The 16,885-nt window shown below is 38.7% G+C and overlaps 1 protein-coding gene across 1 annotated transcript in view; it reads left to right on the forward strand.

Annotated features, from left to right (window-relative positions):
• The window catches only part of Pard3b (par-3 family cell polarity regulator beta), a 1,015,658-nt gene that overhangs the window by 909,555 nt on the left and 89,218 nt on the right, over nt 1–16,885 (forward strand). The window lies entirely within an intron of this gene.

The raw sequence follows: 16,885 nt of genomic DNA on the forward strand, positions 1-16,885 counted from the left end.
AGATATCAATTGTTTGTAGATTGGATCTGAGCCATTCACATTCCACTGATCTTACCTGTATACTAGGATTGCTATGTTTTGAGATAAGGGCAGTTTTTGTATTAGAGGATTCATTTTGCCAAATCCTTCAACATTCAGGGAACAGAAAAGAATATTGCGACCACTGAAGAGACACTCTCCAGGTTTTCTTAAGGTAGCACAATTCATTTTCTTGTCTTTTTCAAGAAGGTAAGTCTATACCTACAAAATACACTTAACTCTTGAGCATCCACAAAACTACCCAGAGGAGGGTCCTTAGAGTTGGATTACATGTACCTGTCAGATACTCAGAACGGTACCTGACACAGAGCCAGTGCTCAATAAATGTCAGGTCTCATTCCTAACATTATTGGAACCAAGCTGAACATGGTCATAATAATGTCCTTGCTGTGATTCATTCCCACACACCCTCTTCAATGCTTACTGCCTTCTACTACAGTTTTTAGTGCCTTTTTGAGAACCAAGTAAGGAACTTTCTCATCCCTAGTGCCCACTAAAGACACTAGCTTCTTTGAAAAGCAAATCTATTAAAGGAAAGTTTCCTCTCCTGAGTTGCATACTGATATTTGTGCTCCTAAGATCAGGGTGGGGAGAGAAGAGTCCAATGACAGAGATGACTCCTCCTGGTTTTCACATCTGTGTTGTGGCACGTCAGGCGTGACTTGTGGTTTGAATGGCGGTTTCAGGATCCACCACTGTTGTGCAGAGCACCTGAGACTCCTCAGTCCAGGAAATTCCTCCTCATGCATGGACCTTAAAAACGCTCACCAGAAGTACTTGGTGAGAACCCCTAATCCCAAGTAAAGAAGTACCAGCCTCTTTGGAGATAAGCATTCTCAGACTATAGATCAGAACAAACAATGATTTAATGATTTTAATCCAGATGTTAGAATTGGACAGAATGACATTCATAGGGATGGGACAGCTTGTCTCTTAAACTCTCAGTAGCATAAGAGAAAGAGTTCCACAGAATAACAGATTAGATGATAATCACTGTATTTCAAACTTGATGGACATGGGTTTACTGCCTTTGACGAGATGTGAGCAACTCAGTAGGTGAGGCTCTGCTCCCTCAGCAAAGCAAACAAGCAATAAAGGAAAGTTATTTCCACTCTGACCAAAACAGAGCATCTGTCCAATGCATTGGGGAGTGCTCCATCACAGAACCACAGTAAACCCCTCAGAGCAAAATAAGACAAGTAACTTTAGATTACGCAGTCCTGGGGGTTCTGAACTTATTTTATATGATTTCTTTAATTTGAACTGAAAGGATGAAGACGCTTAACCTTCACGAGTCTGAGGGGGTTTCCTCTGGCCCTCACTAAAGGCAAGCGGAACCACTTTCCCTCAGGGGTTCCCCTTTTTAGTGATTCTATTTTTATGCCAAGCAAATGTGTAACCAGACGATCTAGAAAGTTAAGAAGCATCTCTCTTTTAATTTGTGTTTCCCATGCTCTGGTGTGTTAAGCTTTGCCAAAAGTGACTGAGTTTATGCTTCCCAGACAATCGGGGGCTGAGGCTTCCCAAAGGAACGCTTGGGAAATGCTCTGTCATAAAAGCCCAGTGTTCTTTGCAATCTCCTGAGATGCTGCAAACCTGGGATCAGAATCTCAGCGTCCTTTCCTCTCCTCTCTCCTCGCCAAGGAAAAACACTAGTATCTTTTGTCTAGCACAGCCCTGAGAAATTACACCATTGTCATGCTATTTTTGGAAAGATCTAGGAAATCAAGTTGAGAAAGTTAACATTGCACTCCTACCCACCAGTCAGACCCAACAAAGCAGCTTTCATGAGACTGTAGTTTCTCCATCAGGCCAGGTCTCCATCAGACCACAGGGGTACTTGTTAAAATCAACAGTCCATGAAGGGGAGGTGTAGGACCTAAGAGAGGCCCCCTGGTGCTTCTCTGGGTTGTCAACAAGAATTCTGCCCCAAATTATAAAATTTGGGCCTTGATTTTTATCACTTCAGGAAGACACCAAAACAGTCCAAGTATCTCCACCATCATCATCAGAAATACTCCCATGAAATTAGAGCTCTTCAGTGTAGTGCCTCAGATCAGGAGACCTGATGACTGTTTCCCCTGCTACTCTGGGGAACTTCTGAGCTGTCTAGAAGGAAAGCAGCAAGGTAAGTTACTGGACAACTATAGTTCTCCTTTGTTATCCTCAAGGGGATTGGTTGAGGCACTCTGCAGATACCAAAATATGAGGTATTCAAGTTCCTCATATAAAACAGGATAGTGTTTGCATGTAACTATAAATATCTTCCTGTGTAGTTTAAATCATCTCTAGATTTTAATAGCTAATCCAATGTGAGTGCTATATAAGCTGTTGTACTATACTGTTTAGGGAATAATGAGGAGGAAAAGTCTATACAGGTTCACACAGTTGCATTTTTAGAATATTCTCAGTCAATGGTTGATGAATACATGGAGGCAGAACTCACAGATATGGTCAGTCAACTGTACTCTTAAGCTAGTTTAAAAATAAGCCAGAAAAAAATGAATGTGTGCTTGTAAAAGTCTTCAAAGCCAATATAATAAAGCAATTACTTAAAAGCTTATTAGGACCTATGAATATTTTTTTAAAAAGAAATATTCTTTCTTAGTGAGACTAATATTCTTTCTTGGGCCTTACCTGGACTTCCTAGACTTTCCGGGGTCATTTTGTATGCAGTTTACCAGTATTACCCCTGCTCAGTGCCTGAGCCTAAAATTTCTCTCACCATTTCTTACTTCTCTTCTTTTCACTTTTTCCTCTTCCCTTTATGTCTGCCATTCAAGTTTATTTGCTCAATCTTGGTATCAGTCATGTACTGGCAACAAGAATAGGACTTTATCTCCACTTTGGAGGAATTCCCAATTTAGACAGAAACATAGACATCTAAGTCAAAGCAACATATGACAATAACATAGATGACAATTACCACAGTATACAGAGGTATTACCTCCCATATGAGAGAGAGCAATTGTTTCTGCTTGAGCCAGGGTCTGTAGTCAGTTGGAAGCAGGGTGCGGGGAAAGCTATAGAGACTGAGGATTGGCCTCAGTCAATATATTGTATTCCTTTTCTCTCTATTTTTTTTTTCCAAAAAGAACTAATTTATTCACTTCATTTCTTTTAAAATAAATGAATGCACGCAGATTGTAAGGTTTGTAAGTATGGATCTGAGACCTGAAAAGTCTTTGCAATGAGTCTGTTTTGTAGCTGTTTTTGCATCCAGGCTCTGAATAGCTGTAAAGAACAAGTCGTTGAGAGAATTTCAGTGACTGCATATGAAATGGCCTAGTGAGTTTTTATAGGCCAAATTAAGTAAGCAAGATATGCTAGCTGTGAAGTGTTAATATTTGCCAAAATAAAACATGATACCTGTAATCTGCTGGTATTTTATTTTCTGTAAAACTTGTTAAGACTGTCACAGTCCTTGGGCAACAGGCTGCTTTTTTTTTTTTTTATTAGCAGATGAAGATTATCTGTTTACTTAACAGCAGCATGATATATCCTGTAAGTAATTTTGGAAATGGGATGGCTTTGAAGTTTTCTAAAAATATTACTACCCTTATTATTGTCTTTTTCAAGAACTACATTATCCTCTCCCCCCTTTCTAACTCTTTTCCTAAATTAGAAGATTATCTGTAAAAGAAGTTTGTAGACACTTGAATGAGAAGAGAGGGCAAGTTTGTTTATATATGAAAAAGTGGCGATTAAAACATCTTAAATTGGAATGGTATGCTAGCTTCCACTATAGTAAAAAATATGGTACTGTGGCGTCTTTCTGGCAAAGGGGCTGGGCTCAGGTGCATCATGGTTGGAACAAAGAGACGGCTGGGTGAACAAATGAAAACAGTTTGAAAGATTTGTTCGTCCTATTATGAAGATGGCCTAGGAGCCAACTTGAAGGAACGTGCTTGGCAGCTGATCTGCATGATGAAAGATAAATCCGGTGAATTCTGCACTTGGAGGGAAGGGACAACGAGATGCTGAGATCATGCTAACCATCTTAAGAAAGGGATTTAAGGTGCCTGCACAATAGCCAAGCAGGTATAAACATCATCCAAAGGTTATTTTCCAAACATGAGAAGATAAGATAGTGAGTTCCTGCTGTCATTGGTCCAATACCAGAATTGAGAGTCATGTGTATTTTCCTTGTTTGCTTTTTAAAAGTGTCTCATACAAACTAAGTTCACAGATGAACAATTCTGATGTCAAATGGCAGTTACGTTGTGAAGAACAGAAAATTAATTCAAACTGGCAAAAAAAATTTTGTTGGCTCATGTAAAAGAAGTTCATAGGCAGATTTAACTTGAAGCAAGCTAGATCTGGCTCCTCCAGAGAGGCCGCTGGGAGTCCCTTTTCTCCATCTCTAAGCTTTGCAATTCTCTCTGTAGGCACTGTTCTCAGGAGCCTCCACATATGGTGGCAAGATGGCTATCAGCAGCTCCAAGTCAACAACCCAATGGAAAGAAAGTCTCATACCCAGTAATTCTGGAAAAGTCCTCAACCTGATGATATGCAGTAAGATGCTCAGTGGATGGATAGACTCAGCAGGGGTTACAGGTCCTGAACCAACTCTCATGGGCAGAAAGATCCAGTATTAGAATAAAGCTTGAATGAGGGCACAAGGCCACTGCTAGCATCAGAAAGTAGAACCAAGTTCACCCAAACTTCATAGACAAGTATAGACGGAGAGGTAGTCACAGAGGGAGATCAAGGTGCTATTAACAGGAAAAAGAAGACTGGCTCTGGGGCACAATTAGGAGTTATCTACTGCAACTTTGAATTCTAATTTTAATTTTGTCATCTTACATTTTTAAGGGAAGAGAAAATACTTTTCACGTATTTGCCTGTTTATAATTAGAAATAACAAGTTTATTATCTGTCTCAAGTTTGCCATTATTTTGCCATTCTTGGCTACATAAAAGGAGAAATAGATTTTATTTTTGTCTACTGATTCAGTATCTTTGAGCTATTCCAGGAATCCACATGACTTCGCAGAGTTATTCTTGAGAAATTACCAGACCACTGTCTTTTTAATTACATAGACAAGTGGCATTTTGTTTCACCTCAGATCTAGGAATTCATGCAAGAGAAGCAAAAGAATTCTTTAAAAAAACTGAAGATACTCTTTCTTCAGGCAGACTTGCTCTATCTATATCTTCATGGATTATTGTTTTGTAACAAGTCTGTATTCTTAAAAGCTTGAAGATGTGAGATTGGATAAAGAATTAGAGCCTGTGTTAGTCAGCTTTCCTCACTGTGACCAAAATACCTGATTAAAACAACTTAACGGAGAAAAAGGTTATTTGGGGCTCATGGTTTCAGAAGTCTCAGTGTATGGTCAACCAACTTCATTGTTCTGAGTCTGAAGTGAGGCAGACCATGGCTTCTGGGAAGAAGAGAGGTAGTGGGACAGGAGATGGGCCAGGCCAGATATAACCCAGGCCACACTCCCAGTGATCTACTTCTTCCAGTCATGCCCCACCTGCCTAGTTACCACCCAGTAGTCTATTCAGATTATTAGCCCATCAAATAGACAAATCCACTGATGAGATTACAGCTCTCAAAATCTAATTAATTCACCTCTGAACACATGAGCTCTTCAGGGGACATTAAAGATCAAACCATAACAGAGCTATTAACTATATGTATGCAGAGACAGCTTATTTGCCTCCTGTGTCAGCTTTCTATGGCTAAAACGAAATACCTGAGCTACTTAACTCACAAATAGAAAATCTGTATTTTGGTTCACAGTTTTGGAGATTCCAGTCTATAACCATTTAGCCACATTGTTTTGGACCTGTGGCAAGGCAGCACACCATGGCAAGGAGTGAGTAATGGAAAAAAACAGCTTATATCATAGCCAGGAAGCAAAAGGGAAGAGGAAGTGACCAAGGTTCCACAACACACTTTAGGAGCACACCTCCAAAAACCGCAGGACCTCTCAGTAGACCCCATTTCTCAACGGTTCTCACACTTTCCAATAGCACCACCCTGGGGAATAAGACTTTAATGCATGGACCTTTGCAGAACATTCAGGATCCAAACTATAGCAGTTCCTTCTACACAATAACCATCCCCTTCTCAGTGGATGACCTCCATGAACAGCAGCCCCCACCACTGCCACCACCATCTATCCACCACTCTCAGTAGTTGACTCCATTCATAGATCAGTGTTTCCCAGAGTTCCTAAAACAGCAGACCTGCAGAATGGAAGCAGTGCCCAGGCTGAAACAAATAGATGGGGAAACCCACTGTGCCTATGAATTAGGAGGGTTTTAGAAAGGCCTGAAGCTTTATCAAACTTGATAATGGTAAAACATCAAATGCCACTTGAGGAGGTAGCATTTGCTCATGTAGATTTCAGGAAGGGTGGAAAAAGTGAAGAAAGAAGTACGCAAAATGAATCAAAGATTTTGTTGTTGGTGATGGATTTAGCCCTTTTATATTTCAATGTGGCTTTCACAGGAATATGCTGACATATAACTTATAGAGGAGAAGAGCTGAAATATACGACATGTGAGTGAATCTGTAACTTTTAAACATGGCATAAATCATTTTGAAAGGAGGTAACATGTTTACAGGCAATCCCCAACATAGAAATAAACTGTGTTCCAGAAACTCATTTAGAAGTTGGCAGTTTAGAACTTGGAATAGATTTTCCCATAGGAAAAAACAATATTGGTTGTTAGGGTCCCAAACCAGCCTACTAAAGTCCACTAAAATCCAATAACCTTGTGCTAATCACACAAGTAACCTCAGAGCAGAAATAGGAAGTAACACAGTAACCTCAGAGCAGAAATAGGAAGCCATCTGAGCCAGGGAGGGGGACTCTTTCCTGGACACATTTTTGAGATGTTCTCTAGGCCCTTTCTTTCTGCCAATCTTTGAGCATTTCTCCCCAGGTTCCCTGATCCTGGATCATCCCTGTATCCCATCATGGCACCCCCACTTAAGTCCACTCTTTCCCTATATGTGTTCTGGTGTCCAAAGTTATCTCTCCATCCCATCTCCCATCAAAGTTATTGTTCTCTCAGCACAGTTCCTCTAAGCAATACTTTGGGGGACAAATAATTTGACCCGTAAAGGTTGTAGGGAAAGTCCAGGAGGAGGAATCAAGAGGACTAATAGAATCTGCTCCTAGACTGACAGTTAGGTCTATTCCTGATGCCTGGTGGTTCCACCAGCCTACTTTCTTGGGCACTTCCCTTTTTATGCCCAGAGCCAGCTCAGGCTTTCCCAGATCTTCCTGTGTGACCTGCTCCCAGTTAGCAGTGACCTGATCCTGAGGATGGAACTGATTTCTCCAGTAAACTGGTCCTCACTTCCTCCAAAGAAGCCTTTTGTTTCTGGATCTGCCCTCTGTGGCCCAAGGCACCAGTTGCAGCAGCTAAAATGGATCATGAATCCCCATCAACCCTTTCAGAAAATCTGGAAGATAGCTACCCTAAACTACTCCTATTGTCTCATCCTGTTTTTCTAAGATACAAATGTCCTGAACTATATATTTAGAATTTAGCAAGTATGGAAAGCATTTTTGATATCATATGAGGTCACAGACTCTGAAAACAAGACTTCCCAAGTTCACATTCAGATCACACCACTTATCAGTAAGGATAAATTTGGGCAGTTTACATATCTCCCTGTCACCTTTAAAAGTGAAATAATGATATTCTGTCATATAAGTGTGTTGACATATATTCCATGTAAACCATTTAGAATGATGTCCAGCACGTAGGAAGTATTCAATAAATGCTTTTAAATGGTGGCACACAGAGGTGTTTAAAAGAAGTAATTTTACTCTATTTTCTGAACCACTGTTCCGTCTTGTCCTTAATGGACCTCCTAAACCTCTGGTTATTCCAGAGTCCCAGGACATTGTATAGCACATGCTGTATTGTGAGAGACCTTCCAGGCCTCTTTACTCTGGTTACCACTGACATGCCCATAGTCATTTCAGGTAACGACTGCTTGGTTGTTAGGTACTTTTGACGACTGCTTGGTTGTTAGGTACTTTTGACAACTGCTTGGTTGTTAGGTACTTTTGACGAATTCCATCAGTCCAAAGGTCAATATCTATTTCCCTCTCTCCCACACACATACATCTCCTTCCAAAGTCCACTCCTTTCATCCTTGACCCTGGGGGCACACCTAATCTCTTTAATGAGCTTATGCTAAAATCAAAGACCAGAAGAAGGTTGACTTCAGTCAGTTTCTGCTTTCAGCTCTGCAAAAACCCTGAAGCAAAGAAATACCAGGGTCCAGTGAAAGGTTTAAAATAAAAGAGAGGGTGGAAAACAAAGAGAACATATACAAATTATTTACTCAATAAATCATACCCCAAGATTATCAATAATAATGGCATCTTGTGTTCATTCCATACAGCAATCCTGTAAGGTGGGTATCTTTATTCCGGTTTTACAGATAAGAAGAGCAAGATTCTAAGACCTTGCTCCATGGTCACACAGTCATTAGCAAAACTCATTTTCAAATCTGTGCTGTCTCCCAGTGAAAAGAGAAGAAAAGAAGGCTCCTTTTGGCAACTATTTAGATACTGCTTTAATATGACACTTGAAAGAAAAGGCATCTCATGTATTAACTGTATTCTTGAGTGTTCATGTATAAGCGCTTTAAAAACACTTTTATTTCTCTGGTGAACTACTCTTTAATTATCACTCTTAATTTGTTTTTGAACCTACTTATATTGAACCCAAACCCAAGTTTGATGTTGTTTCATCAGTTCTCTTTAAAAATCTAAATGAAATCTTTTTTTTTTTTTTTTTTTTTTTTTTTTTTTTAATGCTGTAATCAAATAAGTTAGCCATCTCTGGCTCCAACCCAAACCCAAACAGCAAAAAGCAGGAAAGAAGGAAAGTTCAGAGACACATTATTTTCCATAATATGTCAAAAAATTTTTTAAAAAAGAAAGAAACCCAATGCTGTACTTACATTAGAATGAAAAAAGAACTCTTTCTGCTTCTAATGAGCAATTAATTCCAGTTCAGGATGTAGAGTTTAGAATAAGTTAAGTTCCCCCAAACCACAGCCGTTTATGTTGGATCATGGTTGAAAACCCAAAATTCCAACTTCTACAATAATAACATTCTTTTCTTCTACTGCAATGGGAGAAATGACCATTTTATGTAATATAGGAGAAACCATAGCAGAAACTCCTATGAATTCCAGATTTCCTAAACCGTTCTCGGAGCTGTTTAAAATCAGTTGGATATGTTTTATTTTAGCAGAGTTTAAAAGTCCTAACATAAACTTTGAGCACTAAATTAAAAAATAAAGATGTTTGGAGTAGACACTACGCAAGTCCATCTAACTGATATTTGTAGCATTTAAACTCGACAACAGTGAAAGCTCTGTGAAGCCATGTCCGTCTTCAGATCTCATTGCCCATCGCACAGCTTCCTAACTGTAGACCAATCATGTGACCGAGGCAGCCATCTCACTCTTCCAGTTTCAGGAAACTCCACTCATAATCCTTCTAAAATATAATGTCATTTGGTTCCTATTAAGTAGTAACCGGTCTGGTGTTATGATGGGAAAAAGAAAATTCACAGAAAGCTCTTCTCAAAGGACGGGAAGGGTACTAGTTAATGAAAACCCTAAAATGATGCTGATCTTTACAACAATATTGAAATGGCCATTCTCCACAAGAACGACCACTTTTGAATACAGTTGTCTTGACACATACCAGAGCCATGATTCTCATGAATTTCTCTGTTTCTTCCTGAGTCTTGAAATCACAGTGCTGATTTTCAAAGTGTTTATAAGAACGTTCAGAAGTTGATACCCACTGAATTTCAGCTAGGCTGATGGGAAAACTTTCCATTTATTCAAGTAAATGATTGAAGAAGAAAGGATATAATGTCGTTATTACAAATAGTTGAGAAACAGTTTATTTTCTACTTTCAATATAAAACTTGGCTAAAATAATGAAATACTTGGGTTTTATGGCCACAAACCTTTCTTCAAATGATTTAGCTCATTCTCTATCATCTCTCACTTACCCTATTTCCAGACAGAGCTCCATTTCTCTAGGCAGCAAAGTCAAAAGCAAAACATAAGGAAAACATATTTTGTACAATTGTTCATTCCTTTGTTGGTTTATTTATTCAATGAGTACTTAGCAATTTATGAATGCATAAGAAAGTATCAGTTGAGCCCAACAATTACATCATCAGCTCTTACCCTTAATGAAGGAAAACCTGATTGGAGTGTGTGTATGAGAGTGTGTGTGTGTGTGTGTGTGTGTGTGTGTGTGTCTATGTTGAGTGTGTGTGTATATATAAAAATATTAATGTTATGAAGTATCCCCTTCAGAGAAACAGTAGGAAATGTTGTCTGAGAACATTCCCCTTCATGATCTGAAGTCTTTTCTCTAACGAACCTTCTGGCTCATTCTATAATAATGGATACCCCCAAACCATGTGGAGACACCTCCGTTTTTCAGTTTTATTTTCCCATCATCTAATTACCAGAGTCCCAGATTGTTTCTGAGTAGCAAATCTATTTTAATTTTAATTTTTTATATCTATCAGCTGCTTTTCTCCCCTTCATCTGTTTAGTATAGACCAGGCTTCCTGTTTTTCCTACAACTCCCTTTACAGTAATTTCCCTGGTTTAAACCATCAGGCAGCACTCTGGCAATAGTGTGCTATTATGTATGTGGTTATAAGGGAATCAGAGACGCACGTTCCAGAGGAGGAAATCATAGTCCCTCAATTAACGTGAATGATGGCAGGAAGAAATCTTTTAAAACAGTCCTTAAATTGGTGATTGAGAAAAAAAAAAATACCATGGAAGTTAGAAGGTTGTGGTTTACTTACATGTGATTTTAGAAGTCTTTTGACATTTCCCAGTTTCAGAAAGTGAGTAACTTTCTCCTTGCAACATGTAGATATAGATATGTATAGCTGGACAATCTAATCCCTAATACATGGTGGGGTGGGTGACAAAGCAAGTAGAACAAAACTCATGTTTTGTTTCAAGCATTCAATCTTTTCCCTTAATGGACTCATAAATGGAATTTATCAAAAATCTGAATACCTTCCCTCTTAGAAACCTTTAAGAAGAATTTTGAAAAACGTTTTTACCCATCTTGAAGATCTGATCTCCAAAATCAGAAGAAAACCTTTCCATGTACCAGCATCTATTACAGAAAAAATAAATAAACTCATTTTCTCTTCTGTTGCGTGACTTTGGCCCCAGGACTGGAGAATGGCAGTCACGTGTCCATTCATCAATTCCTTAGATGTTCATTCAGTGGCAACTTTAATCCAGAAATTTATTTGACTCAGGATTCAGAAGTGAATAAGGAGTTCATGTCTGGTGAGAAAGGCAGACAGGAAACATAATTTCAAATGTAATGAGATATTTAGGAGTAGTTGTACCGGAAGAAATTGATAAGTGGATGCATAGGAAAGGGAGACTAACCAAGAATTAATAAGATAGATTTCCTTTTATCCCTATGAGGTTTTCCCTAGTGTGCTTGGCCTTTCGTTTTGTCTGCATTTAGGGCCGTCTGCCTCCTGGTCAGCTGCTGCATCTAAGCAATTGCCCTTTGCAATTTCAAAACAAATATAAAGTGGCTTTTAGCATATGTCCTATAATGATACTTTTCCTTAGGTCCAACCTCTCCTTTTGAGGATTGAGCATTTGTGTGTCATCCCATCTGTCCCAATTACTGACCAAGATCGGCCCTAGAGGGTAGTTTTTCAAACTGTGTCACAGCTTATTAGATGATCACAAAATCAATTAGTTGGTCACTATTGTCATTTCTAAATGATTTTGAGTAGAATAGAATATATCAGAGGGCATGGTTAGAAGTAAATATGGGCATCAGATGGAGAAATTTTTGTTTAATATCCAGTACATGTGAGCATGCACACACATGGCCGGGTCATGATGTAAGCTGTAAACTTTCTGATGGGTTATAATTTTAAAAGACTGAAAAGCTCTAGTCTAATCTTTTAAGTTTCTTATCCAGTTGTTTATCATTTTATTTATCGGAATGTATTTGGTACTTATTTCATACAAGGGACTCAGAGAATTTTTTAGAGAAATATTTTTTGAGTAAATACTCTCTGAAGCACATAATGACTGGGCAGAGTTTTTTTCTGAATTATATCTAAATATCGATACACATAGATGAGCTGAGTGCAATGGTGCATGCCTATAATCCCAGTGGTTTGGGAGGCTGAGGCAGGAGGATTGTGAGTTCAAAGCCAGCCTCAGCATCCTAGCAAGGCCCTTGGCACATTAGCGAGACCCTGTCTGAAAATAAAAAATATAAAGGACTGGGGAGGTAGCTCAGTGGTTAAGGGCCATTGGGTTCAATCCCCCCTCCAAAAAATAAAACTAGATAGATGGATATGTAAAGGTAGATCTATTCACAATGTATACATATTTTTATTAATTTTAGTTTAATAGTCAATGGTTGAATGTAGTTCTGAAATAAATATATCGAAAGCAGTTACAACTTTACATTTTATAGCTGGAAGTATTTCAAAGACTATCTTGGTATACTAATACTCCAAAAAATTAGGTAATTAGTAAATCTATTAATCATCTATTACCTGATCACCTGGAATGTTTTCTTTCTACACATACACACATATGCATATCTCATGATAATTAAATTGGAAGCCTTTTAAATATGCTGCTACTGAAGCTGCTTTTTTCTCCTTCTATATCGTAAACATTTCTCATGTCATTAAATATTCTTCAAAAATATAAATTTAACCCATAGTATTTTGTAGAAAGGATATACAATAGTCAGTTAAAGCACTTTGCCATTACTGGATATTTAAATTATTTTTAATCAGTTCTGATCAGAAGTAATAATTAACCTTTTAAGTCAATTTTCATATTATTTCTTTATCATAAATCAAAGTATCATTTTTAAAAATTAGGTACAAACTACTCAATTTGACCCTAAGAAAGCTGAAAATTAGTATTTCCTTAGAAACAGCTTCATTAACACAGGCGATAAATTATAATGGGTTTCATAGTGTATGAAAGTGTTTTCATTTTTCCTAGTTTTTTAAACACTAGGATCGCAATATCAATCATTTTTGTTTTCATTTCTTAATTGCAACTGTGATTGGGCATTTCATGAGTTTGTTGGACATTAATATTTCTTCTTTTTATGAATTTTCTATTCTTTCTATTATAATGTTTGTTGGTTTTGCTCCTAACTTGTAAATATTCTTGATTTGAAAGAAATATTAAGCCTCACTGGCAAATATCATTCAGATTTTTTTCCAGCATTGTCAATAGGCTCTTACCTTTATGATACTTTGGAGAGAAAAAAAGGCTTTCATTTTTGTGTAAACAAACCAGGGATATCTATTAGTTTTTTCAAGTGGCATTTAAACTTCCATCAAGATGATCGTATGATTTTTTCTTCTTCTATTAACATGAGAAGTTATACTAACAAAGTTTCTAACACCTAATAACCTTTTCGGCACTGGAAAAAATTAATGTACACCCATATGTTGTCTGTTTTATTCTTTCAAGATAGATCTGAGCATGGATGACTTTTTTTTTTAAACAAGGGATTGAGCCCAGGGGGTGCTCTACCACTGAGCTCTACCCCTAGCCCTTTTTATTTTTTATTTTGAAACAGGGACGTGCTACATTGCTGGGGCTGGCCTTGAACTTGAGATCCTCTTGCCTCAGCCTCCCAAGTCACTACAATGACAGGTGTGCAACACCACTCTGGGAAGAATGACTTATATTGTGTTGGTGACTTTGTATCTTGTTTTTAAGTGAAATGATACCTAGTTTTTCTCAATTTAGCAGCTTTGCCAGAAGGGTTATTAGACAGTGTGGGTAATTTCATGGTTCCTATGTTTTATAAACATCTTAATAATGTAGTAATTGCCTTTTAGAAAAGATATAAAAGAACTCATCTGTTTTTTTGTGTGTAATTCTTTGACACTTTTTTCAACTTTTCCATATAGAGATCTTTGGAAAAGGATTTGCTTTCTCTTTCACAGATGATTGGAAATGAGTTGTCGCTTTCTATAGAGTTATCTATCTCCTTAAGATTTTCAAGCTTTCATTATGTTTATGTGTCTTTTTACCACTTAATATATTTAACAATTCTGTTTTTCCATTTTCTGGTACATTTGTTTATGCTTCATATTATGTTCTTTCCTTAAACACAGACAAGCAACCTACTTTTAAAAATTTATTGATTGCATTTGCTTAGTGACTTTAATAACATCATCAGTTAAGAAAATAAAATTGCTTTCAAACTTAGTTTTGCTCTATGTCCAGGAATGTTAATGTTGAATCTTTTTCTGGACATTCTAAAATTCCAGACTTCTTTGTTAAAGAAGCCTTTAACCAAGAGTGAGTTATATGATCATCATTTTAGTTTTCAGGGGTTGAGATTTTTCAGCTAGATTTTAGTTTTAGTGCATGGTCTTCACGCACTGCAGTCAGGACAGTGATGTCTGCAGCGCTTGCTTCAGGGCTCATTTTGCCAGCTTCTCACTCAGTCTTCTCTGACGATGGTACCATGTTGGATTCCTTCTCTTCTCTGTCTTGTAAACAAGGATGTTGCTCCTTAAATGAGATGGTGGAAGTTCCCTTGTTCCCTTGTTCTTCCCACTTTCTCCAGAATGCTTCTAGAGCAGCAGAATGCACCTAGACCACAGTGCTGGCTAGGGTACACTCATGGCGCCTGATTAGAGTTCTGGCAGCTTGATAGCACAGGGAGGGAGTAGGATCCAGAGTCATACCAGAAGGGAACTTTGCCCCTGCTCAGTTTCTCGGTGGGTTTTGCCAACTCCATTGGACAAGAGGTCATCCTTCTGCATGCTGGTTTGTGTCTGGCCCAGGTCTCTCCTCCTGTGTTACCTGGGTTTCTGCATCCTTCATCCTCATGCTATTACCATCCAATCAGGAGAGAGAGTACTTTCTCTCTTCTCACCTGTTCCCCTGGTAGAATCATGTGGAGGATCCCGGGCTTTTCAGTTGCATTGTTTGGAACACCACCTCTTTCTACATTAGGGGAGACCCCTATGCTGAGCACCAGTCCTGTGACCTCCCCGAAGGAACAACTTTCTCCTCCTCCTGCCCTCCAGGAAGACTGATAGTGACCTGACACCAGGTCCGCCTTTCAGTGTGGCCCCTGGGTCCATGTCCAGCAGATTCTCCTCAGTATCCATGACTGATGCAAGTTTCACCAACTTTATAAGCTGTTAAGTCATTTCAGTCAGAATCTGGGAGATCTAGTCCATTGCCTGTGTTTGTTTTGCCACTGAGTCCAGAATGATATCCATCAACGTACTTAGGCTTCTCCAGAATAAGGTATGTCTTAATGATGAACCAGAGCATCACCAAGGCCACCTCCCTAGCAGCAGCTTTCTCATTCACACAGTGAAATAATACACATCTAGTGGTAGGACTGTTCCTCCTCCTCCTATACTGTTCACTCCTGATTTTTCTCTAAATGGTCCTAGAAACATACGACATGGTATATAAAATGTCCAAATTGTTTTCTTTGCCATTCCACGAGAAAGACCTCTGCAAAATGATTTTCTGGTTAGACATCAAGGTAGTTCCAGTAGGACTAAGCTGAAAGAAAAGGCCACAGAAATTCAGAGAATTAAGGATTTTACTTGGTTTTATATTTATTTTTTATGTTGAAGTTGCGAAAAACAATTAGAATATAATGCCAAGTATTATGCATACATAAGTCCCAGTGAACACAAAGGTTTTGTTTTCTCTGTCAAGCTGCATTATTGTGACTTTAAAACAAAAAATAAAGTTCCTGTTACAAATGCAGAGTATCGATTGCATGACTTCATTAGTCCTAGACTGAGGATGGCAGTGTCCCTGCTAATCTAATGACAGTCATATTAGTCATACAGTAGATGATTCTCACTGTAGGTTTAGAACAGAGCACATGGGACCCAGCATTATCGAAGTCTTGTCCTTTTACATACTGAACTAATATTCACCCTTCATTTTGGTGCTAACTCCAGCTTAATGAGAATTTCAATAAAATGTCCCACTGATTCCCTACTGTCCCAGCTGCTTTGTATCTGCAGATATAATTATGTGGGTTCTTCCCATGGGTCCATGATCTGTCAGACATAGTCAAGTATAGGAAAATCTGAGGAATCCATTTTCAAACATTCTCTTAGAACCAAGTCATTTTTACTCTGATTTTTATGTTCCCCTCTGTATCAGGGCCTGGGTCTCTGCCTCCTCATGAGTATGACTTCCGTGGAAGCTGCCATGCCCAGACTCCCAGAACACTAGGGTTATAGTTCCTTCTAGAATTACCTGACTTAGGTTGGTTTCCCATTTGAACTCAACTCAACAGCTTACCAACATGTCAAGGACAATCTAGAGCATGGATTCTGTTGCACAGCTTGGTCTGACCTCTCCATCCCTCTCAGATCCATCTCCTTCCCACTCCCCGTTGTATTCGTAGCCATACCTGGTTGTCTGCTGTAGGACCGTGCATACGTGCTTCTCCCCACCAGCATGCTGCTGTCACTAGTCTGTTCTGTTCATCTATGGCCCTGATAATCTTGTGGTGACAGAGCCTAGCCTTGAAAATCAAAAGATGCAAAGCTTATGACAATAGCGTAAGGTATAGCTTATGAAAAGTAGTTGTGTTTATGGCTCCTTTTCCTAAATTTTTGGTATGCACGTACACCCTGACATACGCCCGTGGGAAAGCCTGCAGCAGTTCTCAGGTTCCAGTGCCATAAGCGTGATTCTCCAACTTGATAGCAAGCTCAACTTTGATGTCAAACTGCTCATCTTCTGTTTATGGCACTTACTGCCTGGCCACATTTCCATTTTTAACTTC

This window comes from Sciurus carolinensis, chromosome 3 (genome assembly GCF_902686445.1).
Source record: "Sciurus carolinensis chromosome 3, mSciCar1.2, whole genome shotgun sequence".
NCBI lineage: Eukaryota > Metazoa > Chordata > Mammalia > Rodentia > Sciuridae > Sciurus > Sciurus carolinensis.